The sequence below is a fragment of the Catharus ustulatus genome, chromosome 2 (assembly GCF_009819885.2).
Source record: "Catharus ustulatus isolate bCatUst1 chromosome 2, bCatUst1.pri.v2, whole genome shotgun sequence".
Classification (NCBI taxonomy): Eukaryota; Metazoa; Chordata; class Aves; order Passeriformes; family Turdidae; genus Catharus; species Catharus ustulatus.
Window position 1 is genome coordinate 21,148,390 of NC_046222.1, and position 26,284 is coordinate 21,174,673.

The 26,284-nt window shown below is 38.3% G+C and overlaps 1 protein-coding gene across 1 annotated transcript in view; it reads left to right on the forward strand.

The window, feature by feature from the left end:
• Positions 1-26,284, forward strand: part of COL8A1 (collagen type VIII alpha 1 chain) — a 92,086-nt gene that overhangs the window by 39,863 nt on the left and 25,939 nt on the right. The window contains exon 3 of the mRNA XM_033051136.2: positions 17,712-17,826. The gene's annotated coding sequence lies outside the window, so the exon portion shown is untranslated. The remainder of the gene's footprint in view (positions 1-17,711; positions 17,827-26,284) is intronic.

Here is a 26,284-nt window from a genome sequence, read left to right on the forward strand (position 1 = left end):
AAGCTCTACATAATCTTGATAAAGAATTTTGTAAACATGAAGTAAACAAGCAATCATTTTGTGGGCTGAAGACACCAGTGCTTGAGATATACACCAAGGAGCATTTTGATTGGAAGGATGTGATACCAATGCAAGATCAGCTTGAGGTGGCTGAGAGGAGTCCACCTGATGGCTGATAAAGGCAAAGGCTCGTAAACCTGGACATATTATATACGAATAAGGCTATTTTGTCTTGTAATTTGTTTCTGTTAGTTATTTTTTTAAGAATTACAAGTTTTATTTTCCCCATTACATGGATTAAACATGCAACGTCCTTTATACTATATCTCAGGGCTTAAATAGGGCTTTTCTTGACATGATAGGCAGCACTGTAATAATGAAAGAATTTTAGGAAAATCTGATAGAAAAGCAAAAAGCCCAGACACTCTAACTGTACCCTACTTACTCGATAGTCGACCCTTTTCTTTTGCTTTTGCAGCAAATGCTTTTTTCCTTCTAAAGTGTTTTAGGCATCATTCTGAAAAAAGCAGATATCACTTTACAAATCATAGCATTCACTAGTTTTTTAACTCAAGACAGTATTTTTCTGTTGGCTAATTGCCATAATTCATGTCCACTTGCCACAACCTTGGTAACAGTGATAATAAATCTGATTATATTTGTTAAAGACAGACTTGTGTTTACAGAGTTTCTTAGCAATCTTTTATTCAGGTTGGTTTCAGCTCACAAATTGTAACATATTTTTCATTTGAACAACCACTGATAATTTATAAAACTGATTTCAGTTTTTGTTCTTGCAATCAGTCATTCAGTTTGTGGGCACATATTTAGCTGCTTCAAATTCCACACACATCAGATGACTGGAACACAACATTCAAAGGAAAGAGTGATTTTGGATATTTGGCTTTCCAAATACCCAGCTGGAGACAGCACAAGGCCAACCTTCACCAAGTACAGACCACCCATTTCTGAGAACAAGATTGCCTCAAAGTGTTTCAAACTGAGGATCAGACACTTTTAAAACTTAGGCATACTTTCATCATTTGTATCATTCATAATATTGGTGACTATTTTTTAAAAAATTAAGGAAGGTGAGATATAAATGTTCATTATTTTTAAAAAAACAGGTGCAATTTTCTGTTTGTGATAGCATAATGAATTGCTCTGGAACTTTCAGCACTTTGGAGTCATGGATAAAATAAGACTGAAATATTAATCAGACAAAACCCTTTTTTTTCCCCTGATGGTTCAAGCTGGAGAAAGAGGAATAGAAGAAATCTATAACATATGAACAAAATTATCTCTAAATGGAGTGTTTAAAAATGTTTCCATCAGGCATCAGTAGATGGGTCTTTAAATGAAAGCCAAGTATTACAATGGCATCTACTTTAATTCTTTCATTCCAAGAGAGAAAATATGAGCCAGATAAGTTAGTCTGTGTTGACATGTAAAGTACATTATTCCAATTAGAAGGGCTGTTGTGGATCTGAATGACCCAAAAGATGCTCTGTGGCTCAGCTGAATACCAGGGAACAGAAGTGTAAATTAATTTGAACATGGGTAATTCAATTGTAGCTATTGCAGTTCTGAATCAGCCTGTATGAAAACTTCCACCAGACAGAAAGCACCTGGAAAAGCTCTACTAAGAGGGCTTGATTTTTTGACAGCTTTGAATGACAGCCTACATAAACAGAGAGCCAAGAAAGAGAGATATTGTCTTGTTTTTTCACTACAGCATTGTTCTTAAGATTCCCTCCAATAGTCAAAATTTACAATAGGAAAGCATTCTCTACAAGGACAGCATATAATTACATGCTTGGGGTTTTCCATATTTGCTTGATAATTTCAGTACTCTTCACTCCAACTCATGCTGTCAGTGCTTATACCTCATTCTCCCCTGAAAGCTCTAAAACTGAAATTTTCATACACACAAAAGTTTCACTTCTTAGTTATTAACTTCATGGATGACATCACTTCCTTTTGTTGTTTATAAGCAAGACGATTGTTCAGAAACATCCTGGATTTGTACTACCTAAATTAACTGGAAAAAAAAAATTAATCTTCATTTAGACAAAATAATGAGAAAATCAACATGATGTCAAACTGAGACTGATTTTAGTAGTAATGACAGCAACTCATTAACTTCATTCTGCTTAACAATGCTGTTTACATTCTTTCTGCCACTCCTTAAAGTCAATTATTTCGAAACTCAAGGGATTTCTCTTATGCACATCTGCAAATTCAGTGTCAGATCCAGATTCGCATTTTGGTGGTGAATCAAGCTGGCCTCAGTTCACCCAATGAGAGCCCAGTTTTTACCAGACAAACAAATTGAGGTGACTTAATACTTGTGGGGTTTAACTGACATATTTACTTGCTTTTGCCATCCTTTTTTCTTTTCTAAGGAATCAAACACATTACTACACACTGTTGATAAATTGAAAATGATAGGAGAGAACAGATGAGATAGACATTAACAACTTTAAACAAAAGACACCCAGTTTAACTCTCTAATATCTGACACTACTAGTTTTTGAAAGGATTGGGAAAGAGAACTAAGGTTTAAGCAATTTTTTAAACATTTAAACCATATTAATGGGAAACCAAGCATACGAGAAATATTCAGAATTACTGCACCTTCAAAATTATACGTCTCGGTAGCATACACATATTACATAATGACACAAGTTACCTATATGTATTCTCTTTATGTAAATGTTGGTAATGGAAGACTGATCAGCACATCAGCAGAAAAGGAATTTACTTAAATTCTTGGAAAATTAAAAAGCTGAGACCCATGTACTAATGTATACTAATCTGATATGTATATGCAGTTGTTTAACCACACTAAAAACATTAAGTCTGAGTTTGCTTTTTAGTACAGAATTGAATGATTTTAAAAAAAAAAAAAAAAAAAAAAAAACTTACTTAGTGTCTAGTCATGACCTAAGCCAAGTTATGAATTGTCATGAATTGGAATTTTTCCACCAATGGGAATGAAACTTGGCTGCTAACCTCTCTGTGCAAAGAGATATTTAACTCTATACAGAGCTCAGCAACAAGACCTAAGGCTTGGTTGGCACTGCCAGTGACTTGCTGGGAACCTTCAGGCAAACAATTCTTTCAATTTTCCTTTGTTTTCCTAACTCTAACTTGATAGTAACAAAACTTGAATACTTATCCTAGAAAGTCTTGTGGCTGTAAGTTGTCTTCGGCTCTAACCAGCATTACTACACAACTGGCACCATAAGGCACTTCATTTTGTTGAGAGCAGAGGCATAATTTCATTTTCTCCAGTTGTGGTACTTCAGCATGCTCCCAAAGGAAGCAATACCCACTCCCAATTGTTTTTAAATCCTGACTGAAAACCAGCAGTCTACCTGGTAATGCTGTTTTCAGTGAGCTATTTACACCTTCACATACATTTGTTGTTACACTATTGGTTCACAGGCTTTTTCATTGGGCTGCTCATATCAGCAGTATCAGCTTGCTGTCGAGCAACAGCAATTCATGAGACCTGAAGAGCGATCTTGTTGCTCACATTGACTTGTAGTGATCACTCCCTCACTTCTTCATGAGAGGCACTGAGATTAATAAGCAAAGACTTGCTCAGGCTGAGAGAAGTGACAGCATCCATGTGTAAGCCAAATCGAGATAATCTCCTCGTGTTACTCTCAGTTTTCTGCTATAAAGACAGACTTACTTAAAATTTTGTAGAATACTTTCTTGGTCATGTAGAGCACAGTCTTCTGCTGATATCATTCAATGCAGTGAAAAAAAACTCAGAGGACCAGTTTAAACTGAATCATAGGCATTTCTGCTGAGAAAGCAGCAGCTGCCTCAGAGACATTGAACAATGAGGTCTGCTTTGAAAAACTAATGCAAGTTTATTTGCTCTGCAACAGAGCAAACCTTCAGTTCTAATTTTTTTGAAACATTCTTTCAATAGTTTAGCCTGGGTTTTGCACAACCTTTACAGAATTAAGCACTATAGCAGACTGCTGCCAACAAAGGTTGCTTAATTCCACAGTAAAGGGGGAGTCTTGTTATTTAAATAAAGTAGCTACTGTAGTAGATTTGCAGATATGTTAAGAGTATTACAGGATCTAGAGGTAGATTTAGGAAGAAAATACTATAAAGCAGGAAAAATTAAACAGAGTACTTATTGAAACTTGAAAGACATTATGACATGTGATGTGATTGCATCAGATACAAGCAGGTGGAATTGTGTTACCTGCAGTGTAATGCATGTGATCATATACTTCCCTTTAAGACACAGTCACCTTTTAAGTCTGCCACTACCAATTATGTTGGAGGAAGAAAACAGAAGCCACAAGGTTCTTCTGTCTGCAAACCACCATATTATGTTTTCCTAAGCACCAATATGTTATCCACAATTTTTTGTCTGAAACTGGACTGGTGAATTCATCTGCCATAGGTTCACTGTGACAGGACAGCAGCTGCTGTTACCAGAGGAACCACAGCAATGCAGACTATTTAGTCTAATGCCTTCACTGTGGTGATGGGGGCACTTTGCAATAGCAATTCTGGAAAAAATTTCCAGAGTCAACTCAGTTTCCATTCCTCATGTGAACACAAGCTTTCATTCTGCTGTGCTCACCAAAATGGAAGCAGTAAATACTTCACCATGGTAGATTACAGCAGAAGGGCTGCCTGTTGCTGCCGGTTAATGGCTGACTCTGCATGCTTTGAAACAAGGTGTCAGGCTCTTGTCCAGGCTTTGCATTAAAACCTCACATAAAAACACATACCTGTGTGTTTAGCTAGTGATATATACACTGGAAAGACACAACCAGTCTAGATTTTTTCAGCTTGTGAAAGTTCATCTGTCAGACCAGCCTCTGGGATTTTACTGGAAAAAATTACTTCAAGAGAAACATTCTCCCAGCACTCGCAAAAACCTGTATGCAAATTTGCTCCCTTTAGAGAATAAATGAGTGTTTTAGCAGACTCAGCTGCAGAAATTTTATTGGCAGGTTATTAAAAGCTGCAACTTTTTAAAATATAACTTCAAGAAAATAATTTAGTCACTTACAGGAGACTGAAAATACTAAAATACTAAGGAAGAAAGAGACACTTGGCAAAATATATGAGCATAAACTAGAGCTGGTTCTCCTCAGAGTTTGCTTTGCATAAATTATTTATGATCTCTATCGAAGCCCATGGATTTGCATAAATTTAAAGAGGAATCAGTCGATGTATTTGCTGCACAAAGTGAATGCACAGGAGTTCTTTCCTTTCCCCATATTTTTGGATGACATTTTGCTACTAGAAATTACAAACTAACTAAGCATTTAAAAGTGTTTCTCCCCAATACCACTGAATGGTCTGGTTTAGGACTTTTCTTTGGGATGATAACAAACTCTGGAATCAATCAGTTTTTAAAGTAAGGTGTGATCTATCTTTTTTCCTCTACTAGATATTTATTATGCTAATACTCCTTTGGTATCTCAGTGTCCCCCTTATTTGACACTGTGGATATCTGCCCTACCTATCTGAACTACCCATAACTATACATATAAATCATTAGCAATTGTAAGAGAAATTCTGGCATGTTTCAAGTCAATGGCAAAACTTTCCTTGACTTAGCAAGGATAAGATTTTGCCTCTGTACTGTTTGCAATGTGTCTAGCAGGTGTCATTGCCCTTTTAATGCCAGCTGTCAGCACCTGTCTTTGCTAGAAGTTCCAAATAACAGCATTTGCCTTATTATCCAGCATATTAAAACTGTATTTTCTGCTGGCTCACACTGAGCTTTCAGTCCAAGGTGGAGGTTGTGCCATCTGCTAAAATGAGACTGAATATTGCTGGAATGAATTCCCAGATCACTCCTTAGTGTGTTTGGAGCAAATGGAATCATAAATTGAAGTTGATTTGTATTCTATATGGCCAGAGAGTTGCAATAAAGCCTCAGGATTGTTGGATCTTCCAAAGCACCCTGCCAGTTAGAAATATTGTTTATACCATTGACCTCATCTGAGCAACTGTCTAACACTGTGTTGCATCCAGTAGGTTTCTGTGCTGGCGTGTGGCAAACACATGCGCAAATCATCTGGGTATAGAAATACTAATATCAGCTAATATCTTGGCTCTCGAGCACAGCTTTCAGTGCAAGAGCTTTAAATAACTACACATGCTAATTAATCTCTTCCAGCTTCAACTATGAGGTGGGTAAATGTTAATATAATAATTCTGTAGATGGGAAGACATTAGCACAGAGCTGTTAAATGGCCTGCCTGCTGGCTGATACGACTTCTGTGAGAGGTGGACTCTGCATCTAACAACGCTGATGTTTCTCAAGTGCTCTCAAGCAAACCAACTCAGCTAAAGTTGACAACAGATCTCTACATTTTCTGCCTAATTTACCTGTCTTTTTTCAGTCTCAGAATAGGATCTACCACGTAGGTGCTACACGGCTTCTTGAAAACCACATTTCATGTCCTCTGTTGGAGATACTCATATTCAATGAACTGGTGACCTCTGCAAGAATTCATACTTCTAAGTAATGGAGATTTCATCTTTGGGGGGAAATTAACCCCAGGGACATCTTTCTTTGAAGAAGAGCTCATTTTAGGAGAATGAAATATTTATTTTCTCTTTTGATTTTTGGGAGTCAGAGCACATCTGATTTTCCCCATCATTGGTCATTGTCATCCTGTATCTGTCCTCAGATATTTTTACACTTCTTTCCCCAATAAAAATTCACCTGAAAATAGTGATATAAAAAGACAATGTTAATAGCTGTGCAATTCTGTTGTTAGTTTTGATCTCTAACACAGCTGTATCTATCAGTCACACACAAATCTGACCCGTCTTTCTTCATCAGACCTCCTCCTATTCAAGTTCAGTTTTAAAGGAAAATAACCATATCTTTTGTTTTACTGTTTTCATAACCAAATATGGTATCTACTAAACCTGCCAGCTATCCCGCTAAGATCTGAAATATCTTTTTAATGTTTGCCAGACGTAACACTTATCCCAGGCAACCTTGTACTATTATTGCCTAAGAAATTAAAGGCATTAACCAGCTGCTGAGGAAGGTAACTACAGTAATTTCACACGTATAAGGCGCACCCTTTTGACTAGAATTTTGGTCTGAACCCGCAAGTGTGCCTTTTACCCCAGAGCACCTTATATATGGACAAAGTATGGAAAACTGCCAACCCAGAAGTGCGAGCCCACAACAGCCCTGAGCTGAGCAGAGTCCGCCCAGCCCCGAGCGGGGCCGAACCAGTAAACCCCGCGATCGTGCGATTCCGTTACTAATTTGTTACTTTGTTGCACATGGATCCTTGCTGCAAAAAAAGAGTGTGCCTTATAGTCTGGTGCACCTTATATATGGACAAAGTTTAGAAATTTGCAGCCACCCAGAAGTGCGCCTTTTACTCCAGTGCACCTTATACTTGTGAAATTACTGTAATTTCATGGTTTTGTTTGTATTTGTCAGTTTTTGAGGGAAGAAATGGCTGGTATTTTTCCAGTTTCCAAAAGCTATGGGTTCCATTTAACTCTGTGCTTGCGTGAGTTATGAGTATCAATTCTGAGCACGGTATCTGAGGTCATCCCACATGAAATCAATAATAATGTATTAGTCCCCAGGAAATATTTAAGTCCCAAGAAAATTCAAGGCCAGATTGGATGGGGCTCTGAGCAATGTGCTTTAGTTGAAGATGTCCTTGCCCATAGCAGGGATGTTGGAACCAGATGATCTTCAAGGTCACCTTCCAACCCAATCAATTCTAAGATTCTATGATCCCCATCTCCCTATGACTTGGACACTAGTGAAGGTGTTTAAGTCTGCTAAATTCTCCATACTTTAAGTCATGGAAACAGGGCAAATTTACTTTCTACCTCATATAAGACGGAAAGTATCTATGGGCAAGGTTATATCCATGTTGGAAGTTACAAGTTTATAGATCACTTTGACTGTCCTGTCACTGTGATGTAATCTAGAAGAAGTGTGGAACTTACTTATAAAGTGGTTTTATAACTGTTGTAGCATATGACTTCAGATTAGATCAAGTTAAAATACCAAGGATAAAAGTAAGTGGGCTTAACTCCTGGAGAGTTCTCCCACATGCATGCAAATTTGATTTTAGTACTAATTGCAGTTAGAACTCTAGAACAGAAAAGTTATATTGCCACGTTCAGATGGCTGCAATATGGAGAACGATTTAGATTTAGCCACTCCATCCCACTCTATCAAAATCCTTCTTGCTACCTCCTGAAAAGACAGACATCAGACTCAATTCTAAATTTATGGAAAAGTAAAATGAAATAAACAAACTAATATCATCCTGAATTTGTTCTTAATTAATCTAAAGTGACACACATCTGATTTATACTTTAAAAGACTATTTCCATTCTGCTGGCCAGAATGTTGTCAGAATCGTACAATCCATATTTATTCTGTAAATATAGATCTGAATTAGATCTGTACTTTCTACACATCTTCATAAATTCAGAAATGTTAGAACTGTGATTAGAAACATTATATCACCAAAACCTTTCTGTTAACTCAGAAGAGGTATCTATCTTTAGAATTAGCATTAGTAAATCTTTTTATTCTCAGGAATTCATCAAAGCCTGGACTTCTGTGGCTTTTTATAGCTGAAATATTTACAGAATCTGTGCTTAGTTATGTTTCCATCCAAATGTTCTTTCTGTTGCTGTCTGTAGGACTTCAGCTAAGTCAAAGTACTTCATTTTGCAGTGCTTGTGCTTTTTCTTATTGTATAAATTTGAGAAAACTATTTAATGCTCCCTTGTACAGGGGTTGAAACTAGGGGTTCTTTAGGGTCCCTTCCAACCACAATAATTCTATGTTTAATTAATGTTGTCATTCTTATCAGCTCATGTTATTAATTACAAATACTCAATGGCACTTGCCATGTAAATACCTACATAAACACATCAAGGGATGAAACTTCAGAGCAGAAATTCCAAGCAAGATAGAAACACTGTATGTGCTCTAAGTTTTAATTAGCAAGGTACACTCACATGATAAAAATAATTCAGTGCTTGGAAAAGTGGAGGCATTGCTTTTTGGGGTTAGGGAGTTAGGGGGCAGGGGCACATGAGATCTGGCCAAGTTCACAGAACATATCCCAAGTGCAACACAGTTGAAGAGGTGGGATACATCATAATTCCTGCCAACACACAAGCAGTGTTTGTGCTGCTGCTCCTAGGTAAGGCTCCATGTTCCTGTAGAAAGGAAGGCTGACCCACTAAGGCAGTACCCTGAGACAGGGAATACCTCCTTCCTATGCCCCACATCTGTTACGCATCTCCTGACCAACCTTGGGGAGGGGACTTTATGGCCTCATTCTGGCCACAAAATGGGAGTAGTACCTCTTCCCTATCTTACAAGGTACTGTGAAGATAAATATGTGAATATTTAGGTACTACTGTAAAGATGACCAAATAAGCCACTGGCATGAGCTTTCTGGGTACTATATTAGAATAGAGAGGAATTCTACTTCTTGCCTGTAATGGGAAACTCCTAGAATCTTGCCTTAAAAGGAATAGACAACAAACAGCATGAATCCCTAAGGGGAATGAAGAGGAGGTCATATTTTACAGTTCACTTAGGCATTTTACTTCCAAGGGGAGCATTTTGAACATATTCTCAGTACTTTTTCCTCTGTAAACCTGAGAGCATTTTCCTCTGTGATGAAATGTACAAATATTACATTTCTCCTTTTTGATAAATAGTAATAGTAGAATTAGAATGTTTCTTTTCATTTCCTCCTGAGTATAAAACATGTCTGTTTGAATATGTTTAATTTATTTGATTTTATTTAAGAGGAAAAGTATGGTGAAAAAGAAAATCACCCATACTTTCCTGCCACTGGTATTTTGCTCTCTGCTAAGTATGGGGACATTTCCACCACTTTAATATAACTTTAATATAAGCCCCTTCAGCAAAGAATCTAATCACGTACTCAACTCAATGTCTAATATTGCTCTCAGAAATAAATGAGATGCCTGTTTAATTACTTAATCAACTTAGTGCCCTGGAGACTTGAATAAAAAAGTTTTGCCTTTTCTTTATGATGTGAGATTCTATAACACCAATGTAGAAACTGTTTGGCAATTTCACCTCATTTCAGCTTTTTCCATTTGCCAAAAATCAAAGGTATAAAGTGTTCTATATTCAGTTATCTGGATATCAGCAATGAAAATTGAATTTAATTTTGGTTTTTTGCTTGTTTCTGCACATGTACGGTATGCAGATAACGATCAAAGTTTTTCTCTGCCCTGATATATTTCATCTCGATTATTTTATGGAGTTTAGACCAATTCTTTCAAATATACAATACAGAAGTTAGCATGTGGCTAAGCTCGTGGCTAGAGAGAAATTACATAAAAGGATGTGGTGTGGGTTATTAGCCAAATAAATGAAGAAAGCAGCAAGAATTGCCTGGTGCCTCAGGGTAAGGAACACTACCTCTACCTGTGGTAAACAGAGCACATTGGTCATTGCATGATATATCAGCAAACTATGTGTTCTAACTTGTTATTAGAGTATATAAAAAAATGTGCACTTCACTTCATTTTCCCTTATAATATGAGACTAAGCTGATAAAAATTCCAGAATGGATAAAGAATTGGTTGTTGAGATTGGCAGCAGTAAGGAACTGGAAAGTTTACTTTCTTTTTTTTTTCCCTTCCTTTCTTTTTTCTCTTTAAAAGGCACACATAAATAACCTGACTAAATTACACTATGCCCTTTATACCTACTGTTTCCTTTTACAAGTACCTCTCCCAGAAACTGCTAGTCTTGGCTGCACTAGCAAATCCTTCTGTGTTAGTTAGAATCAGGAAAAATTTCAAGACAGAAGTTCAGTAGTCCTAACAGAGTTTAGATTTCATCGTAAATTTGAATTTCTGTCCAAGTTCATGGTGTAGAAACATACCAGAGATAAACATGCAGTGATACATAACTTTGTCCTGAAGGCCTGGCAAAATTTCTGTCTGGACCAATAATACCTTCTTATAATCTTCTTGGCCCTTGGATGCCTGCTCCTTAATTGCAGTTCAGTGTGCTCCAGAAACCTTTTCTGGGGAGGTGGTTTTGTAGGAATTGCTTTGGCTGAAACCCCTGAGAAGCTTATCACAGTTATAAGCCACTATTAACAAGAAACACATCTTGTGATAGTTCCAGTATCACTAAAGAAATGGAGTACCATTGCCCCATGTGCTTATGTTTCCTACAGGCACGGATCTCACACATTGCTTGGCAAGCAAAAACTAAATTACTGAATTTTCATGGACTAAACAAAATACAGCAACTATACCTATTTGCACACAAGTGGCAATCACAACCCATTAGCCTCTGATAAGTCCAGTCATGAAGAATCAAGTTACTGATGTTTGATGGATTATAGAAAATGTGCTTTTTACCTATAGAACAAGTCCAAAGTATTTCTTAAACTAAGAAGGTAGAAAAAACCCTTGGGCATGATGAAGCAAATTAAAAATGGAGAAAAAGGAGAACTTTCTTTTATTGGCTTAAAAGAACACCTTTACAACTAGATACTGAAAGCATTGGGCTGGCTCCTAATTATTCAGACATGTATTTCTCTGAATAAAGTCCTCAGGAATTGTCTGTTCAAAACTACCCATTTAGTTATTAAATTTTCACCATTTGTCCATAAAGTGCCTGTTCACTTTCCATGTTTAATGTCTCCTACACATCATGAAAAAGTGGCATAAAAGCAGCCCAGCCCAGCATGACATGCACTGAACAGCTACTTTTGTTATCATCTGAGGGAAAGATAGATTTTGGTGAAGAGTGGGTAGGAGCCGAGCCCCTGCTCATAGCTATAGTAAACAAGTGGTGTTAAGCAGAGCTAATACTTCTCTACCTAATTCATTCTTATGACGACAAACATGGCCACACTTCAGTCTTAAAGAGTAACTGTTGGGGTTTACAGCACACATACAACTGCACTGAAGTTATCCTAAATGGCAAAATACAGGTTTCCACGTGGATGCTTGGATCCTTCCCTACGATTTGTTGGAGTGGGGCCTGGCAGACTGAAGTGTCTGTCAGGTCTGTATTGAAGCCCCTGTGGTGCAACCAGGGAAGCTGGAAACTCTCATAGTGCGCAGACCTCCCCACAGTCCCTCAAGGGCTCTGCCTGTCTCCATCAGGTACCACAAAAAACACATCCTTTTCCCAAGAGCTGAGGCTGCTGACAAGCTCATGAAGGATTATTTAGGATGTTGCTGACCTGAGCTCTTTGCTGGACCCCAGATCAAGAAAAGGGAATGAAAAAAGAGAATACTCAGGGCCCAGGAAACAGAATACCTTGTTCATCTGACAGCGAGTCAGATTATAGATAATATTATCTGATCACATCAGATGGAGTGAGTAATGTTTCTTAAGTCCAATAGTGAATGGTAACCCACTGAGAGTAGCCAGTGTGACTGATCCTAATTACTCTGCTCTAAATAGGAAGCAAGATTATGCTTCATACACAGACTAAGTTTGCCACATATAGTGAAACAGTACATTTCCTTTAAAAGGCAGTCAGAATGATTCTTTTCAAAGACAGAAAACACACAATTTTTAAAGCAGCACAGAAATCCCGTAAAGCTAACAGGAGTACTATCTGAATGATTCTGAATTGACTACAAAGGAAAAAATAAAATAGGCAAGAGGATGCCATGATAGCCCTTCCTTCTGTGATTTTTCTCAGTCACTGATAGAAACTTGGCACACCATTTCTAAAGCAACTGCAACAAACTCAATTTTTCTTCTTTTTTAATTTTTTTGGTATGTCTGTGAAGGAGCATAAAAATGCTTTTACCTCAGTGTTGCTCAAAGTTTTGGTTAGGATTCAAGCATCTCAAAATATTGAGAATAATTGCAACATTATGTGCTGCCAGCATTTGCAGTACAAAACTCTGTGTCTTTCTCACACTTTATTTAAAAAAGAACATTTTGCACCTCAATAGCCGGTTGTGGTCTTGGATCATAAAGCACGAAGAGTTTTGATCTGTTCTGATTCTCGCCCCTTCTGTCTCATTTTTCTCATGGTTTAGAACAAAATATTAATGTGACTCATCTGTCAGAAGTAATTTTCATATCCTCTACCTTCTATTTTGGTGTGTGATTAGACAAACACTGTAGTTATGTAAAATTATTTGTGTACTTTTATAAAGGAAGATATTATTCACAGGTACTTTAGGCAAAAAAGAAAACAATGTCAGGAGAAAAGTGAATTGTAAATGAAAGCAACTAATATCTATTATAATTAGTAAATACTTTAAAACATGGTATTTCAATTTACTATTTCTTAGTATTAACCACTATAGCTGTCTTCTCTGGAACTCTGGAAAAGGAAATAATAAATGGGAAAGAAATTGAGTTTATGGATTGTCTTATCCAAAACAAGTCCCAACTTTGATACCAAAACATTTACAAGGACACTAATTATACTTGGAAAGCTGGAATTCAAAATTGCAAATGTCAGTTCCAGGATGTCAATGTTTTCTGGTACAGTTTAGGAAATCCTATGTACTACTTTCAAAAAATGCAATTATGTTTTACATTCCTGTAACTTTTCTCCAGATCAACCTTTTATCCCACAGTAGTACTTTCTCACAAAAAAATCCTTAAAATTTCCTAGAAAACAGAACAATCAATCAGTACAGAAGTGATTTTGCTACAGAAGCATTTCTAACAGTTGACCAGATTCTTCTTTTCAAATAGCAGACTGAAATATTTTACTAAGTGGATCCAGTTCAGGGCAAGCCTCATTCCACAGAAGTCATTTGCATTTGGGCTGAATATTGAATCAGCAGGACTTAAATACCTACTTAAAATAGAAGTTATATTTCTGTGACTACTTAAATTAACTAGAGATCATGCTGTTTCTGAGCTAAGAGAGAGAATATAGTGATTTTATGATTTTCTGCCTTTCTGCTTTTGTCTTTCCACACTTGAATTGCAGACAGAAAACGTTGTTTTACAAACTCAGTTAATACCTGCAGGTAGCAGAGTGGAAAGAAGACTGCAAGCCACGACACTATATTCAAAGATTTAGTGCAGAGAAAAATAAGTCCTCTCCTCTCCTCTCCTCTCCTCTCCGATATAATTTTGCCCGAAATAATTCTTAAAAGCAGAGCAATGAAATGAAACTCTATCAGTCAGGAAATTCAATGCTTAAATGTTCTCTTACTAATGATTTCTCTCATTCTCCTCTCTCTCATATTCCCTCCCTCCCTTCCTTCCCCAAAAAGCTTCTTGGGAGATATTTTCTCCATAGCAAAAAAATACTCCTGTTGCTTCAAGTTGCTCAACATCATGGCTTGTACTTGGGATTTCTCCAAACAGTTCCAAAATATATATCAGGATCTGCATGTGACTGAATAACACAGGGAAGACAGCGATTGCAACAGTAGGAAATATTTCAAGAGATTATTTTTTCAAGTTAATAGAAATTATCACACCATTTTACAGGTTTTCAGTTCTGAAAGTAGTGAAATAGAAGAATGCACATCGAGTGGTTGGTCTCAGGACAGGGAGAGCTGAATAATAATAATAGTAATAGTAATAATAATAATAATAGATGAATTTTAAAGAAAGCATCTGAAAGTGGCCAGGAGTTCCCCTACAAAAAAATCAGTGGGAGCCTGTTGAGTGATCTGCTGGAGTTGGAATTTATCTTTTTATTTGTTACACTATGTAGCAAAACCAAACTCCCAGTTGAGGGCATCCTTGGAGCAAACAAGGCAGGCAGGGGTAGCAGGGGTGGTGTGGGATGGGGAAAGATGGTAGAGGGAAAGGTGGGGATTGAGTGGCCTCTGTGTGGGGAAGCTTAAAGGAGACAGTCGTTTTTTCTGCTCATGAAGCTGCTTCTCCTTCTTGTGACTCCTTCTTTTCCTTCCTTTCTCTCCTCCTCAGAGGGAGGACACCCAGAGACCTTCCCTTTACTTCCATTGTTTCCAACATCACCATCTACATATTTTTCTGTTCTTTCTTGCTTGTTAGTCCTGGTTTGGATGGATAGGAACTAGGCCAGGACCAGGGCAGAAAGGTGGAGAAATCCTGCTGCAGATAAAAGGACAGATGTGACTGCTGCTGCTGTACTGGGGCCCTCTGGTACACACTGGCACTCCTTTACCCTCTCCCTAATCCCACAAAGGCAGTAACAGTAGCATGGATGGTACAAACAGGAGGCAGGAATGGGCTGTGTGGTTGAAATGCCTAATCCCTCTCTCCTCAGTCACAGCCAAAGTAGCTGCCATCCCCTTCAATCTGGTAGGTCTCTATTTTGCTAAGTAAACAAAGCTACTTCTGACTTGGTGACTTTCCCTTATTCACTCAAGAAGTTGAGCCAAAGGCCCAAACCTAAATACCTGCAAAATGCAGGTATGTTTGTATCCCGAGCTGAACTGCAGAGCACAGAGGTGTCTCTAAAAGTTCTGATAGGGTGTAGATGTGTTCTGAATTACTGCCTCTTCCTTTGAAGAGAAACAAGGAAAACCTACCCTCCAGAAAACTCAGAAGCAAATGGCAACAAAGTTCTGCAAAACACATGAGCAGTTTCTGCTCTTCAGGCTTTAAAGTCCTCTCAGAAATGTGGCAAACACACATTTCCTTGTATGGCTCCAATGAATTGCATGAAATCAATTGCAAAGGATCCACAGTACTTGGGCATTATTTCCTATTGGTTCCCAAGGTGATCACATATCTCCCAAACTGCACCTCAAACTCATCAGGGATCTGCTTGCAAGGGATATATGGAATCAGGAGAAAATCAACACTGATTATCTATCAAAGCAAGGGTTGATTGGAGACCAGATTGGCATTTCCAGAAAACTTAGCTTGTTATCTTTGAAGAGATTTTTAAAAATAAATTTTATACCAGAGGTCAGAAAGCTTTGTCATGAATAATCTAATCCATAGGCTAAGACAAAGGGCCTGAAAAGCAGACAGTTTGTTTCTGAAAGGGGTTTGGGCCTTGAGAGGAAGGTACCTGCCTGTCTGCCATGATGCAGCAGCTCTCAGCGCCCATGCTGGGCATCTGGAGTCACCTGAAGGGAGAAACAGATTCCAGCCAGCAGTCAGAAACTCAGGGGCTGGATGGCAACAATGTGCCCTGCAGGTACTGGGGCTGATGTTTGGAGATCTCGTTTCTGGCAGAAAACAGTCCTCGTCTAGAAAATTCAAGCTTCTTTTGTTAAAATGCATTGTTTTGAAAATAATTTAACTAGTTCTTTTGTCAAATTTGAGAGACCTTACAACAGCCCTGGTGTGGCATTCAGATGAAACAGGGTAGTGGGCACATTTCAAACAGACTTGAATAAATCTGAAGTAAAACAGTCAAGCAGGTTTCCCTTGGGAAATCAGTATTCCTCCCTTTCCAAAAGCTTCCTGCTCCTAAGGTTTGCATGGTCTCTTGGTGGCCAGCCACCCAGGGCAGAGTTGCCTGAGGCCCACTGGGTGCTGAGTACAAGGCACTGCTGCAGTGCAGCCTTGCAGAGGTCAGAAGCCACTGCTCTTGAATTTGCATTTTGTCCTGGCTGATAAAATGCCAGAAGTAAATGGAAAGATACCTTTGGGTGTGTTTGGCTCCTTGGGGCTACTCTGATTCTGGGAAACCAGTGGCTCTGGAGAGCAAAAACACAGGCAAGGAAAGTCTTAGGCCAAATACCTAAATTTTCAACCACAAAGCAAATAGCACATAAAGAGCGATCACCCTGCTTATCCATAAGCTGGGTTGCAGGAGCCCATGGCTCCTTGTGGGACAGATGCTGAGCAGAAAGTGCAGTGTATGGAGAGCAGCTGAAGGCAGGGGCTATGCAGAGAGGTGTAGGGCCCTCCCCAGCTCTGATCCAGCACAGCACTCGAGAACATGATCACTCCAGCTGGAGCACACTAATCCAGAATTCTCCATCCACAACTGAACTATATATGGCTCAATGGCAGCTGAACCCAACAAATCACAGAGACTCTTCCCAGTCACATCAGTGTCAGGCGAAGCACAAAGGACTTGGTAGCACCTGTATGAGAATGATCAGAATATAAAATAGAAAAGCAGATTTTATTTTATATTGGACAATAGCATTGTCCATGTCTCCCCTTGTTAGTATCCTCACATGATGAGTGCAGTAATGCCTGGGACTTTGGCAGTTTCCAAGCACAATGCCTCTTGGGAATAATGATTTTATTTATACATATGTATTGTATGTACACTTTCATGGGCATGACACATATGCAGAAATATAAGATCAGGTAAAAGTTTTCATCTGTATTTCAGACTGATAGTTTTATACCTTGTAATCTGAAAATGTTATGCAGTGTCTCTGTAGAAGGGTGGGAACAAGGCTCAAGGCACTTTTGAAATCCAAACCCATATTTTGATTTACAGCATAATTACTACAGGATTGCCAACAAAAACACCGAACACTAGGATTTTTGGTCCATATTCAAACTGCTACATCAGTTTTCACAAGCACTAAATAACTAAAAAGGCTACTCAAAGTGAATGAGTTGCCAGGGTTTCATACTTCTGAACAGTAGACCTTGAATAAAAATCTGGAATAGGGAATTAAAAGACTAGGTTAAACCACTAGGTTTGAAAATTTTGACTAATGGTTCTTAATATTTCTGGGGGGTGGAAAAAAAGGATAATGTGCTCATACATTTCTTAAAAGCTTTCTTTTTCCCCTAGGACCAACCTAGAGTCAACAAAATAACACCGGGCCTAACACAATCAGGAAATCTGCGTCTCTTAGAGTGAAAAGCAACCAACCTGTCTGTCTTCTGCCCAGTCCCAAAACCTCAATGTAAGTATATTCAGCTTTGCAATCCTAAATGAGTTCCAAGTAATGCCATAAAAAAAGCACCCAAGGCTTAAAACTGAAGTTGTCTTAAAGCCATCACCTACACAGGATATGGGAAATTATTCAAGTATTTGCTATACACCAAAACTTTTGAATTTTGAGTGGAAAATTATAAGGTATCGTCCTCAGCAGCACTTTTTATCATAAATAAAGAAATCTACCCTTTCAGTAATTCTCTATTGTTTGATAGGAGAAAACATGTAACTTTGGCATTTAGTGTTTCTGTAAACAAGATTGGTTTAAATATACTTTTATGCTCAGAAAAGAGTAAGGACAGTTTCATTAGAAAAGAAATGTCAAAAATTTTATCCTGGGACTAGAGTGAACCATGCTGTCGATGTGCTTTTGATCCCCAAAATGCGTATGTGTCCACTTCCAGATGTATGTACATGCTAAAATAAACAGCAGTAACATTCATTGAGAAATCCATACTTAATACAATGTTTAGTTTATCTCAATAATGGAAAGAATATGTTAAACATCATTCTGAGCCTTAATGGAAAACTTTTTGACAATGAGACATTAGCTCATACTGTCCACAGTCATCTTATGCCTATGAGTATTGTCTGTTATCAAGTGTGACTTTTGGAAGAAGAAACGCATTATTGCTTAACAAGTTGCATTGCAGTAGTGTCCTGCACTCTGTTTTGGTTTCTAGAAAGCTAATTAATTAAAAGAATCCACATGGTAAGAATTAATCATGTAAATCCCTCAGACTTTCCAGATGTCTTTTAAGGAGGATGAGCACCACATTCAGTAGTGTTTCTCGCTTGCGGAGAAGTCAAACACGATTTGTCCAAGATGAAAAACCAGGAGAATCACACAAACATGACTCCACAGTGTGGCTCTAGAGCACCAGCCCTGGCAAAGATCCTGCTCTGGGAACCCACTGGGGTGAGCACTCACTGAGGAGCACTGAACTATGAACCCAGCGGAGTGGACTGGCACATTTAGGATTTTAGGATCTCTGGCCACTCCATGGCTGGAGCTGTCCCTGGTAACTGTTTTCACCCAGCATCAGCTGCTGTGACCTACCCTTTTCTTCGGGTGCTAGAAAAGGCTAACAAGAAAAAAAAAGAAAGAACAAAAAAAGAAAAAAAAATGCTCAATACTCTAGCCCACAAACTACAGACAGAGAAAAAACTACTTCTCAGTTAGTATTTACTTTATCCCAGAACATCATAAAGTTTTAGAGCTCATCCACTTAAGAAAACATCCATCCAAGAATGGCAGTGGACTTTGATAATTCTGCTGTGAACTTTCTGTAGCAGTTGATGAAAAGACTGTATAACAACACTGCTCTGTTCATTGGTAATTTCTTCAAACCTTTCAATAAGTATCTTCTGGTGTTACATAATTTGGATATTTTTTTGAAAAGTATTGAGTTTTCAGTGTTTTAGAGTCCTTTATTACAACAGGTGAAACAGTAATATAAGCTATTAAACATAGCTGCTAGACAGAAAAAAAGCAACAGTTAAGCTAAGCATTACAAATTAGCACCCACTACTTTTCATGAGCTGTAAAATTGCTTTGAGAAAAACACTGTCCTCAGCAATTCAGAGATACCAAGGAACAGAGAATTAAGGGGGAAACAAACTTAAAAAGAGGTTGTAAGTTCTGGAAAATATTGTTATTTCCTTTTTTTCTTTTAATCTGTTCCAGTGAATGGAGAAGAATTTCAGAAAAACATTCAGAAATACACCTCAAATGAAAAGGAAACAAAGCCCTCTATCTGTAGCAAGAATACAGAAAATTTTCAGACTTGAGCATCAACTGGCAGATAGACCTGAAAGGCATTTGGGTCAAATAGAAGTCCTGAGCTGCTACCAAAATCAACAGTCTAATTGTCTCAGCTGAAACTGGGGCTTAGCTGTTGGGTTTCCTGTAACTAAATCTTGCCACAAACAGCTCTGCTAAGTTTTTCCTCCAATAATAAAATAAAATATGGCAAAACTAAGATAAATACAAGAGACAACGAAGATGAGTATGTCGTTCCCAACATAAGAAGGGGAGCAGACATCAGAGAAAACTTGTGAAGATATCAAAATAGTTCTTGTCAGTTCTAAATGGTTGACATGACAGTTCTTTAAAAATAAACAATCAAACATCTGAAAGTAATTGCTAGACTAAGGGATTTATTTTATTTAAGCAATAAGGTATTTTAAAAATGTACTTAGAATGTCTAGCTTGCTTCAAATTGCTTTGGTTTTCTACACAAAGTGTCGTGGTAGTCACTACCCACCCAAAAGTGGTATTTTAATAATATTTTAAAATTGAAAAACAACAATTGAAATGAAGAAAGCAAAACTATTCAGAAAGGTTACCAGAATGCACAGTTTGACTTCAGACACTTCCTAATCTGATCAGGAAGCAGAGTGGAAAAAAAAACCTGTGCCGAGTTCAGGGGCACTGAGTCAAGTGATAAAGTTATACAATTTTACATGGATTTACAGAGGTCGTATCTCAAAATCCAAAGCAAACCTAAGCGACTGAAAGTAATGTTTCAGTTTATATAGTCTGTTATTTTTCTGTCTGTCCTTTTTCCTGTTGAACTGCCTTTTATGCCTCTGAGTGTATAAACTTCTTCAACATAGGCATCCCCTCTGTCCACAGTTTCCTCTTCATTTTCTCATGCTTTATGTGCCTCCATTCAATCCCTGCTTATCTGATAGTAAGGATTAGTTTACTGGTCTGCCTTTTCCCTGTCTGATTTGGAGAACTAGAAATACTGGATGACTTTTAGTGGAACCTAAACCTCAAATTACTGAAGTATTTATGGAAATGTTACCTTACATTTCCAGGACCATTTATTTTAAATAGGAGTCAGTTGCTCCTTCACTCACTCATGAAAACCTAGCTTCAGACTCCTCACAGCAGCTTTGGATGAGAGGAAATTAAAGGAGAATTACAAAAGAAAAATCTTTTCCAAACATAGCAATGTTATTCAATAGCTTAGAAATTTACTTTTCCTGTTGGTGAATGTGGTTTCTTTAACTAATCCAAGCATTATTGTGAATAAATCCAATGGTTGCTTTTGTCTGTGTTTTAAAGAAGAGGGGCTTGTTTAGGGCTTTAGTAGTGATAATTGACACAAAAAGCTCCAGTACAGAACACAAAAAAATAACAGGATGAACTTGCCTCCACAAATCATTAGAATTGGGGATGTTGTACAGATACCTCCCGCTTGCTGCTAGTAACCATGATGACAAGTTTATGATCCCAGACTGTGCAGAGCAGAGATCTGAGGAACCTGTTCCTTATTAAATTCTCTGCTTCTGAGTCCCCCCCACTCCCCAGACCAACTCACATGAAAAGAGCTTGAAGCCAGTAGGCAGCAGATTTTTATACTGATAACAGGAAGTTTATAGAAGACTGGAACAATATGTCTCTCTGATTTGTGAAACAGTTATACCAAACAATAAATCTTGTTATGGGTTTTGCATTGTGCATAAATCCTCCTGTTTATATGCTGAAGCATACGGTTTATTAACAGCTAGCTCAATAACAGTAACATATAGAGCATACAGCTGCCATCATTACTTTGCGAATGTTTTCCACACATTTTCCACAGCTTTCACATTCAGGGAAAAGTAACATTAAGTGAAAAGTCTTCTTTCAAAAGCCTCATTAACACTATGTATCAATTAAATGATTCCCTGTGAATTCACTTTCTTTTGGAAACACCACTCTATTTTCTATGCAGAAGTCTCTCAGGAAATATCGCCTTTTAAGACAGTTTTCTAGACCCTAAAGAGTTCAGACACAACTCTGTAAATGACTTTGCCTTGTAAAGTTCAAGGAATGCTTCCACAGTGTGAAATGAAATTTGAAATACAGTCAGAATAATTCCCCATCTAATACTAAGAATTCAGCTAAAACATTTGTTATATAATTCAACCTTATATTTAGTTTCAAAGGAGTTTTATGTAGCTGTCTGGTTTATTTAAATAACTGATTAAGGCTGTCCTGTTTTAATTGGCAAAGTTACACAAACAAATATTACAGTCACAGTAGTCTGTCATTGTTTCATAGGAACAATTTCACAATCACACAATGGTTGAGGTTTAAAGGAACCTCTGGAAGTCACCTTGTCCAAGCCCCCTGCTCAAGCAAGGGCACCTAGACTGGTTTTCCAGGACCATGTCCAGAAAGCTTTTGAATTATTTCCAGCAATGAGACTCCACAACCTCCCTGGCAACTAATGTCAGTGTTCAGTCACCCTCACTTTTCTACTCCCTCTACTTGCTCTCATAATATCTATTTTATAAGTCTGAAATCTCCCCTGCACTTGTTCTCTGCAACAGTCTAGCTCCTCATTTACAAGGGTGGATGAATTTTGAAACACAAGGATGAAATTACGGATATTTTATTTTAAAAGGCAATGCAGTTCTTTACGGAATGTATTTTTGGTCCATTAGTCTGTAGTCACCTGTGTATTCCTGTGTAAATGGAAGATGGTATAAATGGAGTCAGCTGTGCAGCAGCAAGGATTCAGGACACAACTTGGGAATGTGAGCTCTGCCAGCTGATGGCAAAGCTAAGACTTTCTACAGAATATTTCCTTTGGGTGCAAACAGCATATTTTGTGCTACTTTGCTTGCATTACGGCTATTTTTAAGCAATCCACAGAATGGAGACAAGTATTTTGAATGGTCTGGTATGTGCTCAGGTCCCCCCTCCTGTGCAGTGTTTGTGAAGCTGTCCCTTGATAAATGACAAACTGAAAAGGCAAAGAAAAGGCAACAGCATGGAGCCTCTGCTGACAGTGCAAATGGAAATTTGAGTTTACAGACAAAGTTCACAGTTTGCAGTGAAAGGTCATAAGGATTTCAAGCATTTTTGGTATTTTGTCTCTGCTGTCTGCTCAATATCAAGCAAATAAAAAACCCCTGATAGACAGCTTCCAAATCTGTATACTTGGCATCCCTGCTCAGCCTGAAGGAACACGGGAAGCTCTGTCTTTGGCATTCTACAATTATTTTAGGACACGCCATCCTAACAAAGCTTTAACACTTACTCAGTCCCAACTTCTGATGTGATGCTTGGTAAGCTAAAAGGTTTACCCAGCTCAGATAAGTCCAGTAATGTGCAGTTTTCCTTCTAAAAATTTAGCATGATGAGAAAGAGTTATATAACATGTTAACTCTCAACTGGATATGTTTTTTTTTTTTCCCAACCACTGTAGAGTCACACTAAAATACATCAAATACTTTTATGAGAAATCTCCTACAATCTACTGTTGAACCAAATGAGACTTGGAGGAGTCTGACTTTTTATTATTATATTATAATTTTTGCCTGCAGTGAGTTCATTCCCTCTTCTGAATATTGTTAACATCTCCTTTAAGAAAGGTTTAGCTCTGGCCTGTGAAACACTGAAAATTACATTTTTATTTCCCAAAATCAATTAAATATGTACCAAGTGGAAATTGTCTTCCTGGAGGTATGTAACCTCAGAAATCTAAAGAAGATTTATATGACCTATGTACCTCAGATGTGACTGCAACTACTGCTTTTTGTGAAATCACTACTTGTTGTATTCAGGACTGTGCTATGGAAATGAAAAAAAAATCTTCTGTATTAATCTTGCCTTTGGGTGCATCTCTCCTAGAGACAGAATACTCACAGATATCTTAGGAGTGTGATTTGGATAAAAAATAGGACAGTGGGTGAGCCAGGTGTTGGCTGAATTTTTTGCCAAGTGTATCCTTTTAATCTTGCAAGTAAACTTTTTATTTGTGTTCCTAACTTCACAACCTCTGGCATATCTCAGCATGATCATACATGAGGAGATTGTTGTGGACACTGTGAATGCCAAACACTCAAGCCCTCGTTGTGTCTACAGATGCTGAACATGCCTCGTGTGGTTTTCCCTGTTCCTCCCACAAGCATACCTGACAATGTCGTGAGGGATCTACTTCCAATCTCAGATGCTCGCATTCTTTGCACACCTTGTCCTTCAGGCTCGGGCAGAATACCCATTCCAGTCACTGTCCAACTTATTCCTTCGTATCCTTCTTGAGACACATATTTTTGTACCTTAAGATACGAATTTTTTACCTAAAACCTGACATCCTTTATACCTGGCTTAGAAGCCTAGTTACCTGCACAGGTAAGAGTGGTCGTGAAGAGCTGAAGATTTAACATCTCACCAGACACTTTGACTTTCCTCTCCTTTAAATTTCCTCTCCCCCCCTCACTTTTTAGATATGGACGATTTTTCTCTGAGATTCACTAATGTTGAATGGAGCAGAAAAAATGCCTGAATGTAGATGTTACTTCCTCCTACCATGGCCAGATGTAGAATACAAACATCATTTCAAATTGTGATTAAACTCAGCCAGGAATGGATATGACCCCTAAATGGGAGTTATAATGCATAGGAACTGCAGACACACTGAAACTTTGTTCCCTTTTTTCCCTAAATGTAGAATGGTTAAGATCAAAGGGCTGATGCTTACCATTTTCTAGTCACCAGCAGAAAAATCTGCAGATTTTGCTGTGCTCAGAGCAGAGCACATTCCAGCATGATACACTTCCATGACAGCTAGAAAACAAAGCCTTTTGACAAATGAGAGAGAGTCTAAAAAGTTAAACATGGTCTAAAAGACAGGAAGCCAGAAACGACTAAAAGGGAAGGTATTTGTTAAGGCTTAGATTATATATTTTCCCTGGCCAACACAAAGAATGCACTCCTTGTAATGAGCTCTCTGTAGGTGATCAAAGTACCTGAAAGGAATCCAGACTCTCCTCATTCAAAGGTACAGGAAAAAAACTGTGTCTTAAAATATGATTTTACCTTTACCAGAAAAAAAGTATCTTTCATTTATCACAACACTGAAGGCAGTGTAACACACCCGTGCATTAGCCAACATGGCACACCGAACCTATATAAAAGACAGTTATGTGAGGATGGTTTTTATTATTTTGCTTTTCTTCTTTGAAAAGCAAGAGGAGTGTTAGACCTGTGTCAGTGCTGAGCGGATGGCTCACGCCACCTGCAGGCAGCTTCAGTACAGACCCGTGTCTGCTCCCAAGGACCGCCCGTGAAAACCCATTGTGGTGTCCGTCCTGATCAAAACTGCCCCAGCAGACATTTGAACGGGCTGTAGCACCTGTCAGTATTTAAATACATATACATCGATAAGAAACAGTTGGTCTTCAGTTGCTACACCATTTGGCATTTAGTGTGCTCGATTTTATAAATACACTTTATAAATATTTTTAAAACCCCATGTTTTATAGTGATTACAAATAAGTTTAAAAAAGATATCTAATTCTCCTTTGTTATTGCCACAGATTAGTTATGGTGACTGTATCTGGAATTAGAAAAGTTATAAAAGATGGGTTTTAAATGCTGAACCCATTCTATCCACTAAAGACTGCCGTACAGAATCTAATAAAACCCTAAACCTTGCAAAGCTGCAATTGTTCATAGAGCTGACCATCTCTGAACTGCCCTATGCAGTGTTTGCATTAAGCCAAGATGAATACCAGAGTGAAGCTTTGGTGCTAAAAGGAAAATGTCTTGGATTATAGCTGCAGAAATAGTACCCTTTCCTTAGGAATAACTATTTCCTTTACAGAACTGTGCAAGCACCAGTCTCCCCACTGCTTTCAGAGGCTCATTTCCATCACCCATTTCAGCTCTCTTTTTGCTCATTAGCACTACCTAGTCTTTAAATCATAACAGGTCACCTCCAAAAGCAGGTCACAACCTGAGCTGCTGAGCTTAAAGGTGGGGCCACTGATGGTGGTAGGAGTCCTTCCCCCAGACCCCTAGAGCAAAGGGTCAGTCCTCTGGGACAGCATCCCCAGGCTGCCACCCTGGGAGAGGGTGGAGGAACCAGAAACTGAGTAGGAGAAGACACAAGGACTGCAGCATCCCTTCCCCACCCAGCCAGAGCACTGGAAGCAGCCTGTGGCAGGAGGCCAGTGCATGCCCAAGACATGCCATCCCCATGCATTACCCAAATCATGCCCTGCTTTGTCTTGTCTTCCTTCAGCAAACTGGGCTGTTTACAAGGACATGATTAAAACAAAAGATTATTACACTATTTTGTCTTTTTAATGTACTTGTTTGCAGCAGGTCAGTATGATTTTTGGTCAATGTTTCTTTACCTTCTTCACCTCCTACTCCCTAAGACTTCAGTGTATGCCATATTGGAAAGTTGGCAGTAAGGAGGGCTCCCCTCCTGTTTGTCAGGAGATGAATTAGCTACAAACATGAAGCACTGGTTCTGTTCAGCCATGTTATCCCAATTTTACACATGGACAATGCCATTGATGCAGTGGAGGATTCTTTTAAATTACACTACTCAGACATGAACATCAGGGCCTAAACTTTACTCCTCTCTCAACAAAGTGTAGAATTGTTGTAAAGTTTCCTTCCAGTAAGACCT